This window comes from Sorex araneus, chromosome 4 (assembly GCF_027595985.1).
Source record: "Sorex araneus isolate mSorAra2 chromosome 4, mSorAra2.pri, whole genome shotgun sequence".
Classification (NCBI taxonomy): Eukaryota; Metazoa; Chordata; class Mammalia; order Eulipotyphla; family Soricidae; genus Sorex; species Sorex araneus.
The window spans coordinates 34,763,011-34,781,531 of NC_073305.1; positions in this window are offsets into that span (position 1 = coordinate 34,763,011).

Below are 18,521 nucleotides of genomic sequence, written 5' to 3' on the forward strand. Positions count from 1 at the left end.
AGAAATCAACATGAGGAACGACTTGGTGCCAGAACTGTGCAGGAGGAAGAAATCAGGGTGGAATGCATTCAAGAGCATCGAAGAAGTGGTTAAGAGAACGAAAAACCTCTGACTCCAGGCGCATCTTTTCAATTCCACCATTCTTCCTGCACTAACATATGCCTCAGAGACCTGGGACTACGCAAACAGGATGAGAATTCCATGTGGGTATCCTAAAGAAGAATCGAAAGAGCTATGCTGGGAATATCATGTCTCACTCAAGTGAGAGAAGGAATCTAGAGTTCTGACCTCCATCAACTGTCAAAAATCAGGGATGCTGTCTTGTTTGCCAAGACATCAAAAATCAGATGGGCTGGTCATGTAATGCAATTCAGAGACAACCACTGGACTAGAGCTGTTACCGAATGGATTCCACAGGACATCAGAAGACCTCGTGGCGGCCCACCAACTAGATGGTCAGATTTTTTTGTCAAATCCCTGAATGAACGATTTGAGGTTCTTCCTATTCCTGGAGCAAGCAGATGTCATTGGGCTGCACTAGCTCGAGACGGACAAATGGAGACGTTACTGGAGCCTGCTCGAGCAAATCGAAGATCAACAAGACTACAAGTGATCCAAGTGATAATATTGTATATGTGTGCATAATTTTGTATATGACTTGAAATTAACACCAAATTCTAGCATGCTCTCTGTGGGTAAAACACAAGCCGTATTCACTTGACTCGATAATAACCAACCCACACAAAAGCAGATAAACACATTATAGTAGTAGAAAGTCAACACAGAATAGTGAACTCTGTTTGACATTCATAAAAGCATAAAGAAGGGAAAAGGTATACACAAAAGGGTTGGAACTATATCAACTTTTTTTCCTATAGTCAACATTTTAGAGGTGATGGAATAAGCCCATATTAACATAGTGATTTATAGCATTTGAAAATAAACTTTGAACCAGATAAGACTTTAAATTGGGATATGGACAGCAAAGACAGGTCAAGCAGTAAATTGCATGCCTAGCATGGAGAGGACCCTGAGTTCTTCCCCATCCCACCCAGACCTACTAAGTGTGGCTGCTATACACAATTTTATAATGTTTTTAAAAGTTTAAAATTAGAATACCTTTTGTATTTATTTATTTTATTTACAAATGCCTTTTGCAAATGAGCTAGCATTTGGTGAAGAAATTGCCTTTCGGGCTATAATCCCTGCTTCTGAAATGTTTTCACTTAAAATGTATAGTGGTATACATATAGATAAATGGACATTATCACCAGTAAGAACTGAGATCACTGAAATGCGAAAGGTAAGAGTTTCCTATTAAGTCCATAACTAGTAAGTTAAAGACATAGACTTTGTAGCTGATTTCTGTCTAGGTCCATAAACCACGTTAAACAATGATCATGATTTTGATTTTAGAGAAAACAAGGCTATCCTGGGTTTCTTTGCAACAAACCCAGTGACATAAGACGTTCTGCTCTTGAACAGTATGGTCATATCAAATTTAATATATTTGATAAATAAAAGGAAAAATTAGTTTTGGAAGTAACTGATACAACTTAGCAATGAAAAGAGACACTAAAGAGCTATGCATTTATAAAACTTGGTAATTAATCCAAAGGGATTTAGAAGGCTTTAGGTGGTTTACTCTGTGCTTTGATATCTCTCATAGTTGCTAAAGCTGGGATTTGTTTGTTTGTTTTTCTATATTGTTCCCTTTGTTTTTGGTACCAAGACTCTTGAGTCTTCTCTTCCATAATTCCTAGGCTAGGCTTCTTAGTAAAGACAGAAGAATGACCAGCCTAGTATGAAACTACAGGAATACAGCAAAACTAACATGGGAAAGGAACAGAAGCAGATGTTCCCCAAAAAGGCTATGTCCTGCAGTGATTGTTGGTTTTTTTTTAAATGGACGAATGCTGATTGCATTGAATTTCAGGTCATGGAAATTGCTTTTAGTGAGAGGAGAGAAAGTTAATAAAAATGTATTGATTTCTTCTTGTGTGCTAGACATTGTGCAGATATATCTCGATATAATCAATTCCCCAACTCTTTGGAGTATCCTTTTTACAAGTGGGGGAAAACTAACAGGCTAAGTGGTGCAGTCATTTTCTCAAGGTAAAGTACAAATGTGAATTTTGGAATGTCTGAAAGGTCCTTCAGGTCCTTGTAAAATGATTTTGTAATGACTCCCCTTCTACTTTACCCTTCCTTGGCCCATTTTTAAATCTTCCCTAAATTTAAATAATTCTGGTTAATTTCTCTTGACCATTTCTTTTTTTTTCTTTTTTCTTTTTTTGGGGGCTGGAGTGATAGCACAGCGAGTAGGGCATTTGCCTTGCATTCAGCCTACCAGGATTCAATTCCTCCATCCCTCTTGGAGAGCCCGGCTAGCTACCGAGAGTATCCTGCCTGCACAGCAGAGCCTGGCAAGCTACCCGTGGTGTATTCGATATGCCAAAAACAGTAACAAGTCTCACAATGGAGATGTTACTGGTGCCCGCTTGAGCAAATCGATGAACAATGGGATGATAGCACTGTAGTGCTATTTTATTTTTTAAGCCTTGGGGAACATTTAACTCTGTGCATGGATTGCTCCTGATTCTATGCTTTGAGATCATTCTTGGCAGGTCTCAAGGGGGTGCTGAGGATAGAACATGGTTTGGTTGTGGGCAAAGAACTTTTCTTTTTACATACCATACTGTCTCCTCAGCCCTGTTCACGATTTTAAAAGTATATATTTTTAAGTCTAATAATTTTGATTTGGGAAACACAAAATTACAGTAAAACTCTGTTTCATTTTTATCTGAGGAAATTCCTATCGATGCATCTACCCAGGCCTCACCCAACTCAACACCTTTTCTCTGACTTTCTGGTCTCATAAAAAGGCTCATTAGAATGCAAAACTGCTGTACCTGGAACATAAGGTGCATTGCTGAGGCGTTGAGTTTCTTTCACTATAATAATTATAGCTGCTTGCTAAAAATTAATTAGAAAGATGGGTGCTATATAATTTCCCAAACCATCTTCCAATCCTGATCTACTTTTCTTGTAACATCTTCTGGTTCTCTTTCAAGGTTAAAAATTGCAATGTCAAGTGCCTTGAGAATGAACAAAAAAATGAAATGATGATGGCTATTACCCTACCTCTAAAATAATGTGTGCTATGATTGTTTTAGTGCCATTTGTTTTGGGGGTTAGCAAAATTTCCCTGACAAAATGACATACTAGCTTTCCAGTTGAGAGAAGGGCTGGAAATTGGTAGAATTGCTACTGTCCTACCAATTGCCCACTATGTTCAGTTGTAGCGAACATTCCAGAATGTCATTGATTTAAAATACCAACCGGAAGGTATGATTATTTCCTTATAGCTATGAATAATTCATTGAATATTAACATAGTTAAGTTTTAAAAATAGCAGGAAAGTTGAATGCCCTGACCTTAAAACAAAATCCTTACTATGGCTTAAAGTTATTGGTTTTATAAAATGACACAGACAAACTAATTTTCTAAGTGCCTTGCTTTTTTTTTTCCACTTACTTCACAACAAAATTTTAGGTGACTTCAGAAAAACTGAATGAATAGCTGAAGTGATTCTTGTAATATTGTTTAAGTTCTGCATCTGAACACAAGATGAGTTCTTGTTTTTTTTACATGCTAATGGCTTATCTTATATCATGTTTTTTATAGCATTGGGTTGATGGATTGCAGCATACCAAGAGTGAGGTCTCAGTTAAATCTAGATGGCCCAAAAATATACCAAATATAAGTATTTTCCCTTGTAATTAAAATTAAAATTTCTTTTGGACTAGAGCGATAGCACAGCGGGTAAGGCGTTTGCCTTGCATGAAGCTGACCCGGTTCTATTTCTCCCTCTCAGAGAGCTCGACAAGCTACCAAGAGTATTCCACCCACATAGCAGAGCCTGGCAAGCTACCCGTGGCATATTCATATGCCAAAAACAGTAACAAGTCTCACAATGGAGACATTGTTGGTGCCCGCTCAAGCAAATCAATGAACAATGGGACAACAGTGTTACAGTGCTACTCAGAATATTACTTTTAATTTTATAGATGTTCCTTATGTTGGGGTCTCTGAGAGGGGCAGAGGAATCAAACTTGGGTTGGCCGCGTGCAAGGCAAATGTCCTGCCACTGTGCTATTGCTCCAGCCCCATATTTTATATAATTCTGAGAAAATGAAGTTTAGCAAAGTTGTTTTGACTAAGTTTTCATATCACAATTATGGCAACTCTAGGTATGAACCCAGATTGTTTTGTGTTTTTTGGTGTATTTTTTCCTCACAAACATATTTTTTTAATTTTTATTTATTTAGCATGGTGGGTAGGGCGTTTGCCTTGCATGTAGCTGACCGGGTTAAATTTCTCAGTCCCTCTCAAAGAGCTCAGCAAGATATCAAGAATTTCTTGCCCACACGGCAGAGTCTGGCAAGCTACTCGTGGCTTATTCAATATGCCAAAAACAAGAAAAACAAGTCCACGATGGAGATGTTACTGGTGCCCACTGGAGCAAAATGATGAGCAATGGGATGACAGTGTTACAGTGTTACAGTGATATTTATTTTTTAATTTTATAAAGTAGTTCACAATATTTGATTACATTTAATATTCAAACACCAATCCCACCACTATGACACCTTCCAACCACCATATTTCGAATATTTCCATCCCAAATCCCAATCCCTGCCCCAAAAGTACAACCAAAATAATACATTTTGCATTGTTTGTTATGAAAATCTGCTTAGAATGCTATAAAAAAGTATCTTTAGAGGAAAAAGTGTGAGGATTGTTGTATTTCACCCAAGAGCCATTAAGCCCTTCTATAAGAGATCAGTAACATGTTTTTTAAAGGTTGAGCCTTGTGTGTTTTACACATATATATTATATATATATCTGTAAACAAAAATGTATATTTCCCTCTGGTTGCCTCCTGTTTTGAACCCTATCAAAAGTGGTACAGTAATCCTTGAGTATGGGTAGAGTATTTGGTTTGAAGTATCATACCAAATTATGTGGCCTCCCTGTCCAGGAATAGATGCACTTGTGGACAAGGCTCAGCCAGAGCCTGTGGAGAGCGGCCATGAATGTGGCGATGGCTGAGTTGTAGAAGTTTTCAACTGTTTGGGATAGGTCCCATGGGGCAGGGAGGGGTCTCACATGCCCCACTCCATAACCCAGACTGCTTTGACGCACAGTCTATTACTTAGAGCATAACTAATTCGTTATTTAAACCTTTAATATAAATAAAATAATGTACTTTCTATGTGTATATGAGCCTTCTGTTGATGTGGAGTTTTTTGACTATGAACATGCAAGACTTAATACAGTCTCTAAAAAAAAATAAAGTATACTTTGCACTTTTGAGAAGAAAAGAGCAAAGATTTCTCAATCTTTATATTTAGTAAATTATTATTAGACTTCCATGTGTTTGTCACTTTGCAATTTTTTGTGATTAAAAGTAGAAAAAACCAACATTGAATAATCCAAGTAAAATAAATATGACTCAAATAACATAGGTTCGAAACGTTTTGTATGTCATGACTGTCAGTCATCCTTATACTTTATAAAAAAGGAGGCTGATTGCCCTAGGAACAAAATCAGCATGACGACAGGTTCATGAAGCTTATACTTGTATAGGTTCTTTGGGTTCTTTTGTTTTCACAGTGTGGGACACAATTTTCACTCATACTTTTGAAAAACTTAAAAAATATGGTTTCATCAACAAAGAACGAGAAAACCTGTAACAGAATATCTAATTGCTTATGTTATCTTGAGTAGAAAACCAAATGATTTTGTTAAATATATTTTCTGAATGTTTTCTGTCTCTAGAACTTTTAAATTTATTGCTCTCTGCATTATAAAACCAATTGATTTATTAGGGGGTAGTGCCCGAATGAAGGAAAAGTCTCCCATGGCTGTTAGCTAAAAATTTGCCTTACTTAGCAATGTTCCATGTCAATAATAATAATGATAATAATAAATGCCTATAATTACCAGAAGTGAGGCTATAAGAACACAAAATATTAATGTCTGTACATGACAAACATCTCTAAGTGTGCATTCTGCCATGTCTCAGACAGCTACACCTCCACTTCTGATGAAAGTCCTTTCTTCTTGGCTGTTCAGCTTCTGTTTCTTTACCATATTTCTTCCTTCTTACTGCATTCTCTTCTCCTTCTTTATCTCATTCTTTGTTATCTCCTTGTAAATATTCCTTTTTCACATTCTTTCCCTTTCCTTCCTTTCCACTTATTATTTTCTGTCTATAAACTAGCTATGAGTGCCCACTCTCCCTGATTAAATCTGACTAGTGGCTGTTAAATCTGACTCTGCACTGGGAAGAACAAGATGAAATAGAATTTTAGACTTATTTCAGAAGAAGTGATAATCCAATGATAACATCTACCAATCAGTAGTCTTCAGGTCACCTACAGAACTGGTGTGGTAAGTATGCTTGAGATATTTCTGAGGAGGTATCAATATTTTTTATTTATGTTAAAAATTTCTACTTTGGGGCTGGAGTGATAGCACAGCAAGTAGGGCATTCGCTTCCACGTGGCTGACCCGGATTCAATTCCTACCATCCCATATGGTCACCCTGAGCACTGCCAGGAGTAATTCCTGAGTGCAGAGCCAGTAGTAACCCCTGTGCATCGCTGGGTGTGACCCAAAAAAAGCTAAAAAACAAATTTAACTTATGGTACCCTGCCCTATTTTAATGTATAATCTTGATCTATCACATGATTCTTACATGAAGGCAGGGACTAAGATTTCAGGAAGTGATTTATACTATCAGGTAGGATTGACTCAATTCTACCTTGAAATTAGTTTGTTCAGCACTAATTCTTAAATTTCAGCACTTTTTCTATGAATATAATAAATTCTGATTGAACTGATTGCACCTCTTTTGATAGTACTACAAAGAGTGTTTGCAGAAAACTTTAGTTATTACTAAAGCCAAATATTTACAAAAATCTTAACTATATATCCTACAGAGTAGATGCTAAAGCAATATTTTCTTTTTCACATTTAGAATAAATTCTTACACTATGAATTTGAAGCCTCAGCTGTGTCTGTTATGGAAACTTCAATTAAATGAGAGATATTTTTAATTTTTCATTTTACTATAGTAAACTAAAAAGTTACAAATTTTGGAAATACAAAGTCATAAAGTTAAATGTCAAATCTCAAATTTTTAGAGGTGGCTATATTCTTTTATTTGCTTTGAAAATTTAAAATTGCATTATTTTTCCTTTCACATCTAACCATATGTGTTTCACCACAGAATAAAACTATTCTATTTCAATTTTACTTCTGTTTATTCACTTCACCCTGACAACTAATATCTAGAAAAGAACTTTAGAAATATGTTTAAATGAATGATATTACATTTGCTTTCCGAAGCACAAATCAAATTATCTCCAACAGTACTCAAATCCTTTTTCTGTCTCAAACACAGATAATAAATTAAAATGTCAGAAATACTCTTTGGCTTAAACATTTGATTTAATGGCTAAATATATGACCTGGCTCTACTGTTAGAGTAGAATAGAAAAGGAATAGTTTAGAAATATTCACGGGGGGGGGGGGAGGATTTGTTAGGAGAGTTGTATTAGTACGTCTTAAATAAAGCATTGTTTTCCTGATCTTTGCAAAGCAAGATCTGATAATATAAAAAAAACACATGCCAGCTATATAGATTTGAGAAAACTGATACCTTGAGCGTCCTCCTATATCTAATGGGAATAACAATGGTGTCCAAATTATAATATCATTGCAAGTAATATAAGTGCTTATGCATGTAAATATATTCTAACCATGATATTGGGCAGTGTATAAGGATCATTTCATAAGTGAGTCTGTTAGGAAAATTAGTATTTGAAAACATTTCTAGGGAAACTACAATTTTGTAAGTTTGCAAAATACACATGAATTTATCGAATGTTCTGATATATACTGCATAAAAATGTACCCCAAGGTTTATTTAATCCAGCATTTTTTCAATGCTGCTGAAGAAGCACAGCTCCTCTCATTATAAATAGAAACTTTGCAGTAAAATCCCACAGAAATTAGAGACTGACATGTCTGCCAAAACCATGTCTTGGTGGTAATTTAAAATTGTGAAATTTGTTGGTTTTATTGACAATGCTGGATTTTAAAATAATATATAGGCTTTTGATAATAGTAGTACAAATTATTATAAAAGTAATTCATGGTAATTACTGTTGCAATTAAAACATTGTAAGAGATAACAATTGGGCTGGAGAGATAGCACAGCGGGTAGGGCGTTTGCCTTGCACGCGGCCGACCCGGGTTCAAATCCCAGCATCCCATATGGTCCCCTGAGCACGGCCAGGGGTAATTCCTGAGTGCAGAGCCAGGAGTAACCCCTGTGCATTGCCAGGTGTGACCCAAAAAGCAAAAAAAAAAAAAAAATAAATAACAATTAATTCTACTCAGACATATTCTCAAACTATATGATATAGGTTGCTTTTCCTATCTTTTTTCCACTGAATTTGTTAATGAATGTTTCTTAAACTCATTCTACATTAAAAATAATGTGTGCATTGTTTTTTCACTTAATATTTGATTGAGTTTTTATAAATTCTTTATAGTCATTATCTGTAAAATATTATGCTACTCTTCATTGAATAAACATGCCATGCTTTACCAAATGATTAAAAGTCTTTATTTTCTATCAAGCTATAATTCTTAAAAACTAATATTAAGGTATCCTAAAATTAATATTCACAATACACTTTTTAAAAAAATTTTGGGTCACATCCAGCGTTGCACAGGGTTTACTCCTGGTTCATGCACTCAGGAATTACTCCTGGTGGTGCTCGGGGGACCATATGGTATGCTGGGAATCGAACCTGGGTCAGTCTCGTGAAAGGCAAACACCCTACCCACTGTGCTATCGCTCCAGCCCCCATAGTACACTATTTTAAGGAAAAAAGTGTGTCACACTTGGCAGTATTCAAGGATTACATCTGGCTCAGAACACAATGATTACTCCCAGTGGTGCTAGGGGACCATATGGGGTGCCAGGGATTAAATCCAGATAGACTGCACACAAGGCAAAATCCTTACCCACAATACTATCACTCTGGCCTCCAAAATATATTCTTGAAATTGGGATAAAAGAATTGAAAGCTTAATTGCAAATTTATTTATTCAAAAAAGGCATATTCATTAGTTTACCTGGGTATTTATTTGTGTTTTGTACTCAATATGGTATTATAGTTGTGATCTAATAGTATTTTACCCTGGATCTTGTCTTACTGAATGTGCTATCAAACATTTAAAACTTTGTGTATATAGATATATTATAAATAAAACTTTCCTCTTTCCTCAAGGTACTATTTCCATCTGTGTGTGACCCTGTTGTTCATTGGTTTGCTCAAGTGGGCGCCAGTAACATCTTCATTTGTCCCTGTTGTGTGCTAGTGTAGCCCAATGGTGTCTGTTCACTCCAGGAACACAAAGAGCACATTGTTTTTACTGTTTTTTTAGGAATATAAATGCGTAACAAGTAGTTTGCCAGGCTCTGCCATGTGAGGGGGAAAAAAAGAAAAAATATAAAGAGATCACGAGGCTGCCCGCTCCAGGAAAAATTTTGCTGCTCTCTTTCGGGAGCTTTGTGTCTCTGGATCTTGGTCGTTGATGAGATTATTTGGGGGGGGGGGGCGGGGGCAGTGGTGTACTTTGAGAGTATGACTGCCAAGTTACTGGAAAATGGAGGATCTGGGTTGAGGAGGCCCAGTTCCTATCCAAGCAGGCTTGGAGATCTCAGCCATGGGACCTGCATACCTGAGTTCCTCTGTCAGTTCCTTCATGGGTGAGGCTCGTCAGAACATATAGAGAGTGGCCCTGAGCATGGCTATGGCCAGGTTCTGGAGGTTTTAGGTTGCCAGGGCTCTGCTTGGGGTGGGGAGGGAAATTCAACCCGCCCCCCCACTGAGGGGGCCTCAATGAAAAAAGTCTGGTGCAGGGACAGGAGATAAATCCCAATGATAGCTATAAAAATATCTAGAAAATGTACATAAAAACTAAAGATTGAAGTATAAATGAAGATATAGAGATGGATGGATATAAGATTTTCTAGAGAGGAAAATAGCTTTGTGATGAATGAATGTTTCACATCCCCCTCTCTCATTCCAACTCCTGCTATCAGTAATAAGCCTGTCCATCATATTTATCTAAGCTATATGTAAATATCAGTATACCACCTTCACTTAACTATTATGAACATAATACTTGCACATATCTCATAAAATAATAAAACCATAAGAAATCCTTAAGTTTTAAATATATTTTCAATGATTTTGACAGATTGCTCCAGTACAGTTTAACTAACTCTGGGAGAATGCCACCCTAATTCTTAGGTTCTGAAACCATCTCATTTAAGTATTAAAAAACAAAGCCAATAAATGACATTTCTGCAAACTGTCTGTAAATGCCTCTTTTCTTTGAATTCCCACAAACTGATGCCACTTTAGAATCTTTCCCCCATCAACACTTGCCAAACAACTCAAAACAGTTTCTCACTCTCTTCCCTAAATTCTCCCCAACTCAGCTGTGGTCAGCGTGACAGAAAGCTAACTGTGATCACTGCACTTTCCAACAAGAAAGAAGCCTTACACTGCTCCCTACTGAGCACAGGTATTTAAAAAAATGAATATTAATAATATTTTATTGAATTTTAAAAAATATTAATAATATTTTTCAAACCATAATTCTTTTCCTCCTTTCAAACAACTCCAGTTGCACTCATCCAGTTTCTTAGCTCTCCAACTGTACTTTTTCTTCCCCCACTTTCTCCTTGATTTATTATACCAAACTGGTCCTAGAAGGCCCTTTTAGATCTATATAATGGTAACTGTGGTTGTGTATAGATCCTCTACTTTGTGCCAAAAACTGAATAAATGGTTCTAAATATTATATCGTTTGCTTTATTCACAGCCTTTCTTCACATAGGAAGAGTTGTGGAAGACTGACTTGACTTAATTCATGCAACTTACTTCAATGTAGAGTTCCGGCAGACTCAAGAGCCCTTGTTCTTTCAGCTTAAATATACTTCATAGTCAAGTATTACTTATTCTTAATCTTGATTCCTACCAAATTCGTGAAGCCCTTTCAACATTTCAGTTAGAAGTGATTTCTTTCTTTTCTTCCTTCTGGTGGTATTAAGGGAACCTTATGTGGTTCTGGGGATCAACCCTGGGCCAGCCTGCATGCAAGACCTTATCAATTTACTATCTTTAAGAAATGACTCTAGGAGTGATTTCTTAGTCCTTTAATTTTTGTAAATATCTTTCTCCATCTCTAACGCACTTCTGATTTTGTTGCTTCTTAATGTATTTAAGTAATAAGTCTCCTGTCACTAAGCAGGCATTAAATGCATAATTAAGTTTTGACCAACTAACTGCAAAGGACTGCTAGTCTTCAAAAAACAAAGTAAACTTGAATCTTTCTCTCAGAAAAAGATACAGTGTGATTGTGGAAACAAAATTAAAATGAACTGAAAATGATACGTATAATTATACATCTTATGTAATGCTGTGAAGCAAAAGCATAAATTACAGTAAGACAATATAGAAAGTTCATAAAGTTCTTTTTTCATATGGGGATGAAAGAGGGAAATTGTTCCAAATTTGACTTTGGTGAGGAAATAAGATGCTAGCTGAGACAAAAAAATAAAGAAATGTTTGTTTATTTTGTTTATTTAAATTCTAAGAAAGAATGTGGGAGTGGAGGAACAACATTCTAATAAGAGAAAAATGCATAACCAAATATTTGGACACAGGTAAGGACAATACTTTCCCAAAATTAAAAGATTATTCAATGACACAATATTGAATTGCACATTTGTCTGAGAGATTGGAGCACGATAGGTTCTTCAGTGCATGAAGTCAAGATGTCTTGACTGAACCAATGAAGTAGAGTAATAGAATGGAGGCAAGAGCATTAGTACAGCAAGTAGGGCACTTACCTAGCATGCAGCATAACTGGTTTTGGTCCCCAGCACCACATACAGTGCTTTGAGTCCTGCCAGGAGTGAGCAAAGAGCCAGGAGTATGAAGGAAGGAAAGAAGGAAGGGAGGGAGGGAGAGAGGGAGGGAGAAAGGAAGGAAGGAAGGAAGGAAGGAAGGAAGGAAGGAAGGAAGGAAGGAAGGAAGGAAGGAAGGAAGGAAGGAAGGAAGGGAGGGAGGGAGGGAGGGAGGGAGGGAGGGAAGGACGGAGGGAGGGAGGAAGGAGGGAGGGAGGGAGAAGGAAGGATGGGAGAAAGGAAGGAAGGAAGGAAGGAAGGAAGGAAGGAAGGAAGGAAGGAAGGAAGGAAGGAAGGAAGGAAGGAAGGAAGGAAGGAAAGAAGGAAGGAAAGGAGGAAAGAAGGGAGGGAGGGAAGGAGGGAGGAAGGAAGGGAGGGAGGGAGGAAGGAGGGAGGGAGGGAGAAGGAAGGATGGGAGAAAGGAAGGAAGGAAGGAAGGAAGGAAGGAAGGAAGGAAGGAAGGAAGGAAGGAAGGAAGGAAGGAAGGAAGGAAAGAAGGAAGGAAAGGAGGAAAGAAGGGAGGGAGGGAAGGAGGGAGGAAGGAAGGGAGGGAGGAGGGAGGAGGGAGAAAGGAAGGGAGGGAGAAAGGAAGGGAGGAAGGAGGAAGGGAGGGAGGGAGGAAGGAAGGAAGGGAGGAAGGAAGGAAGGAAGGGAGGAAGGAAGGAAGGAAGGAAGGAAGGAAGGAAGGAAGGAAGGAAGGAAGGAAGGAAGGAAAGAAGGAAGGAAAGGAGGAAAGAAGGGAGGGAGGGAAGGAGGGAGGAAGGAAGGGAGGGAGGAGGGAGGAGGGAGAAAGGAAGGGAGGGAGAAAGGAAGGGAGGAAGGAGGAAGGGAGGGAGGGAGGAAGGAAGGAAGGGAGGGAGGAGGGAGGAGGGAGAAAGGAAGGGAGGGAGAAAGGAAGGGAGGAAGGAGGAAGGGAGGGAGAAAGGAAGGGAGGAAGGAGGAAGGGAGGGAGGGAGGAAGGAAGGAAGGGAGGGAGGAGGGAGGAGGGAGAAAGGAAGGGAGGGAGAAAGGAAGGGAGGAAGGAGGAAGGGAGGGAGAAAGGAAGGAAGGAAGGAAGGAAGGAAGGAAGGAAGGAAGGAAGGAAGGAAGGAAGGAAGGAAGGAAGGAAGGAAGGAAGGAAGGAAGGAAGGAAGGAAAGAAGGAAGGAAAGGAGGAAAGAAGGGAGGGAGGGAAGGAGGGAGGAAGGAAGGGAGGGAGGAGGGAGGAGGGAGAAAGGAAGGGAGGGAGAAAGGAAGGGAGGAAGGAGGAAGGGAGGGAGGGAGGAAGGAAGGAAGGGAGGAAGGAAGGAAGGAAGGGAGGAAGGAGGAAGGGAGGGAGGGAGGAAGGAAGGAAGGGAGGAAGGGAGGGAGGGAGGAAGGAAGGAAGGAAGGAAGGAAGGAAGGAAGGAAGGAAGGAAGGAAGGAAGGAAGGAAGGAAGGAAGGAAGGAAGGAAGGAAGGAAGGAAGGAAGGAAGGAAGGGAGGGAGGAACGGAAGGAGGGAGGAAGGAAGGAAGGGAAGGAGGAAGGGAGGAAGGGAGGGAGGGAGGGAGGGAGGGAGGGAGGAAGGGAGGGAGGAAGGGAAAGAAAAAGAAAGAAAGAAAGAAAGAAAGAAAGAAAAGAAAGAAAGAAAGAAAGAAAGAAAGAAAAGAAAGAAAGAAAGAAAGAAAGAAAAGAAAGAAAGAAAGAAAGAAAGAAAGAAAGAAAGAAAGAAAGAAAGAAAGAAAGTGGGGGAGGAAGGGAGGGAAGGAGGGAGGGAAGAAGAAAGAAAGAAAGAAAGAAAGAAAGAGAGAGAGAGAAAGAAGAAAGAAGAAGAAAGAAAGAAAGAAAGAAAGAAAGAAAGAAAGAAAGAAAGAAAGAAAGAAAGAAAGAAAGAAAGAAAGAAAGAAAGAAAGAAAGAAAGAATGTGATTTTTCGAACATTCCATAGTAAGAGTTCAGATCTCCTTTAAGCACAAACATGCTAACTAGATCCTGGTATGCTCAAATTTCAGATGTTTATTTATTCTCTAGAAGGTAAACTCTGTAAATTGACATTTCCATGCATACTTATCTTCAATAAATTTTAATTCCACAGAACCTTATAAATAATGATTTAGTGTCTCTGTCTTCTGAAAAATATATGCTGTGTCATTGTAACCATGCTAATTTTTTTTTCTTATACTAAAACTAACGAGGAAACCTATGAAATTCTGCCTCTCTCCTCCAGGTAATATTCCTTTAAATGTGAATACTCCAAATAATTGATATGAGTTCTGAATATAATCTACAGCCAAAAATACATCTAATCTAGAGACATTTAGTTCAATTTTTGCCTTCTCTGTCTAGATATAATAATAAAAAAAACCTATCAAGCTTTTCATACTAGAGCAACAAGCAAGAGACAATTCAAAAATTAACTTTGCTATTCTTTTTAAATTAATTTGTCATAACTTCTGTCTATACCTTTCCAAAAAGACTCAATCTCCAAAAGATTCATACTACGGCCTGACCTTTCTGAAATGACTCAACAAAATTCTATTTGTAGCAAGCAAGATGTTGTATATAATGTTAGAAAAATGTCCTTTCCAAACTGAAAATCTAGTATTTAGACTAATTCAAAACTCCTAAGCAAGGAATAAAACTTTAATTGTATCTTTTAAACCATTGCCAAAAAATTATCATTAGCTTTATTAAGGACTTGAATGCCACAACCGGGCTGGTAAAGACATTAATGGACATGCTCTGTTTTTAGAAAAAGGAAGTGGCACCTGGTTCACGGTTATTTCTAACAGCCCATTTAAAACAACTAGCATCTAGAGAAATGTTAGTAGGGATGGAAGAATTTAATCAAAATAAATTAAAATGATAGAACCATGGTTCTTAAACTGTGGCCAAAAAATAAAAACTCCAACATATGGAACATCTATAAAATTAAAAGTAATATTCTGAGTAGCACTGTAGCACTGTCATCCCATTGTTCATTGATTTGCTCCAGCAGGCACCAGTAACATCTCCACTGTGAGACTTGTTGTTACTGTTTTTGGCATATCAAATACACCACGGGTGGCTTGCCAGGCTTTACCACGTGGGCGGGATACTCTCGGTAGCTTGCCGGGCTCTCTGAGAGGGATGGAGGAATCGAACCTGGGTCGGTCATGTGCAAGGCAAACACCCTACCCACTGTGCTATCGCTCCAGTCCAATATTCTGAGTACTACTATGTACAAATAACACCAAAAAATGAGGCCACTGAGATACTGTAAGGGTTAAGGCATTTGACTTGCATGTAGTCAATTCAGCTCTCCACCCAACAGCACATAGGGTGTCCTAAGCTCTGTTAAGAGTTATCCCTGGGTGCAGAACCAGGAATAAGTCCTTGAACACAACATGGTGTGACTACAGCACCACCCCTCAAAAATGGATTTCAAAATAATCTGAGTGATAAGGCCACATATATATTAAATTGTCCCCTAAACTAGAGGATCAACCCAGATGTCCAAGAACAGATGAGTGGATAATAAAGATGTGGTATATATACACAATGGAATACTATGCAGCTAAAGGAATGATGAAATCAAGCAATTTATTGAAAGTTGGATAAAACTGAATGATGAAAAATATCATGTTAAGTGAAGTAAGTGAGAGGAAGGACAAATATCAAATGCCATCACTCATATTTGGTATACAGAATAGCATAGCAAGGAAATGTATATTATTAAAGGTGAGAAACCGTTGGGTCTAGAATACAGTGATAGAAAGGTCAGGGAAAGAGAGAAATGGAGAGGGTAATTAAGAAGAGGTACACTGGAGGAAACAGAGGCAATGGTGTATATATATACTTGCAATTCTTGAACAGAGATCTTATCTTATACCATAAATAGAAAGAAGCTGAAATGAAGTAAAATCTTGTCTGCAAGTCTTGACACTATAAGACTTCTGTAGAAAAACACAGGGAAATTCACTAAAATTGGTTTTGACAATTATTTTTCAGATCAGACACCAAATCAAAGTAATTGTAAACAAAAATAAATAATCAGTACTATGATATGCTAGAAAAACTTCTATGTAGCAAAGGAGTTATATTTTCATATTAAATTTTCTTCACAGAAAAATAAAACCCTACTAAATGAGAGAAAATATTTGCAAAGCATATATTTGAAAATATCCAGAATACTTGAATAATAAATACAACTTAACAAGAAAAAAGTACTTAAAAGTGTCCATTAAAAAATAGAGGAATATAAAATAAGTAAAACTGAAAGTGGACAAAGGGTCTGAATAGACATTTTCTCAAGATAACAGAGAGCCAGCATGAAAAAAATAGTCAGCATCAGTAACCATCAGAAAAATGCAAATCAAAACCACAGTGAGCTATTGCCTCACACTGGTTAGAATGTTTACTATTATAGAAAAGATTGAAATGAGTGTTGTGAAGATATGGGAAAAAACAATCTGTTTACGGTTTTAGGTATTAAATAACTGAAATTAATACAATGATTTTTGTCAATTATATCTCAGTTGAATAAAAGAATCTTTAACTTTGGTGAGGACCAGACCTGGTTCTGTTTAGAGATGTGGGGTTACTATGAATATTGCATGTGAGGTTACTATGAATATTGCTCATGGGCCATGAGGTATAACCCCAGTAGTACAGGGAGGGTGAGTATACAGAGCCAGGGATTTCATAACAGGCCTCACACATGCACTCAAGCCACTCCCTGTCTAAATCCACCAAAAGAATCTGCACTCTCAATCCTGACAGATTTGACTTCAAAACTATTTAAGTACTTTACAGTTGTTCCACATTGGTTAAGAAGTAGAATAAGCACTGTAGCATTGTAGCACTATTGCCCCGTTGTTCATTGATTTGCTCAAGCGGGCACCAGTAATGTCTCCATCGTGAGACTTGTTACTGTTTTTTGGCATATTGAATACGTAGCTTGTCAGACTCTGCCGTGTGGGCAGGATACTCTCAGTAGCTTGCCGGGCTCTCTGAGAGGGATGGAGGAATCAAACCCAGGGCGGCCGCATGCAAGGCAAACGCCCTACCCACTGTGCTATCGCTCCAGTCCAAAATAAGCAGAAAGATGAAAAAGAAAGGAAAGAAGTTGAATAGCCTGGAATTGTGAGTGTTGAATATGATAATTCACAGTAAGCATTCAGAATTTGTGGCAAGAAACAAGTACTCAGTAATTGGGTAGACATGACACATATATGTACATTCAAAGAAACATTAATGCTATGAATATATTTATTTTAAAGGCTTAGTAAAATATGGTAGCAAAATAATGCAGTCTCATGTTTCTTGAATTGTTAAATCTATAAAACTATGTTGCTTTATTCAATGTCTTTGCCTTTGTTTTTTTACATTTTAAAATTTAACTTATGTTAGCACAGATATCAATTATTTCGGGAGTATTTTTAAATGTCTCAGTAAACTTATACCAGCTTTTTAAAAGTAATCAACTAATAATCCTTTCTGACACACAAATATATCTTGTTTCTTTCTCATAATATTTTATCAGCATCATTAAAGGTTTGTCTGACTACTAGCTTTCTCAGAAACTAGCTAAATTTGACTTGTCTTTTTTTCAGGTTCCCTAATTTGTTCATTTCTATCATCCTTCTCCTTTTCATTTTCAATTTCTAGAAGACATAGTCTCTGCCTGGCTATGGATACATAATAGCAGGGAAAGGAATGGGGGCACATAAGTAGCTAGGTTTAGCATGAGACAGTCTCTGTTTCCACCCTAGTGCAGTCTTTGAGAATCTGGATCAAGAAGTCTAAGAAGAACATTATACAGGAAGGCACAAAGCATCCTTTACTTATTATATAAGACTTCTATCAGATTGGCTTTAGCATAAGAATGTAAACTTTGAAATTAGATCCAAAACTTGAGTTTAGGCTCAGCTATAAAATTTTTTGACAAATTCTTTAATTTATGTAAATCTAATTTTCCTTATAGGCAAAAAGTCCATAATAATAGCATTTTTCCTCCTAGTGTTATTGTAGGAATCAAATGATATAATCCAGGGATTGTGTCTATCTCACCAATTTATCCCTATTCAGATATTCTGAGGACTCTGTGGGCATATAGAAAATATTTCCTAGATCAGTAATTCAAAATATTTCTTGAATGAGCCTTGGGAGTTTCCCATCATCTAAAAATTTTACATGTTCCTGGGACCCAATCTTGTGAAGAGATTGAAGAGCTCACTGAACCTCTGCAGCTATTACATGATAAAAATGATTGAAGCCACTTGCCAACATAAAAGTGCCTTGTGCACCATTATTAATAATACTGAGCAGTGCCCATTACAGAAAACCTGCAGCTTTTATGTTTCCATAATTTTAGGCAGGCTATCATCCTCTCAAGGAAAAAGAATCACTCCAACACAAATCCTACCAGCTCTCTGTTTTCCAATAACGAGGATCTTGCAAATGATGAAAACAGTGGCAGGTCCCTTTCACCAGCTTCACTCGAGGAGTGGGGAAAG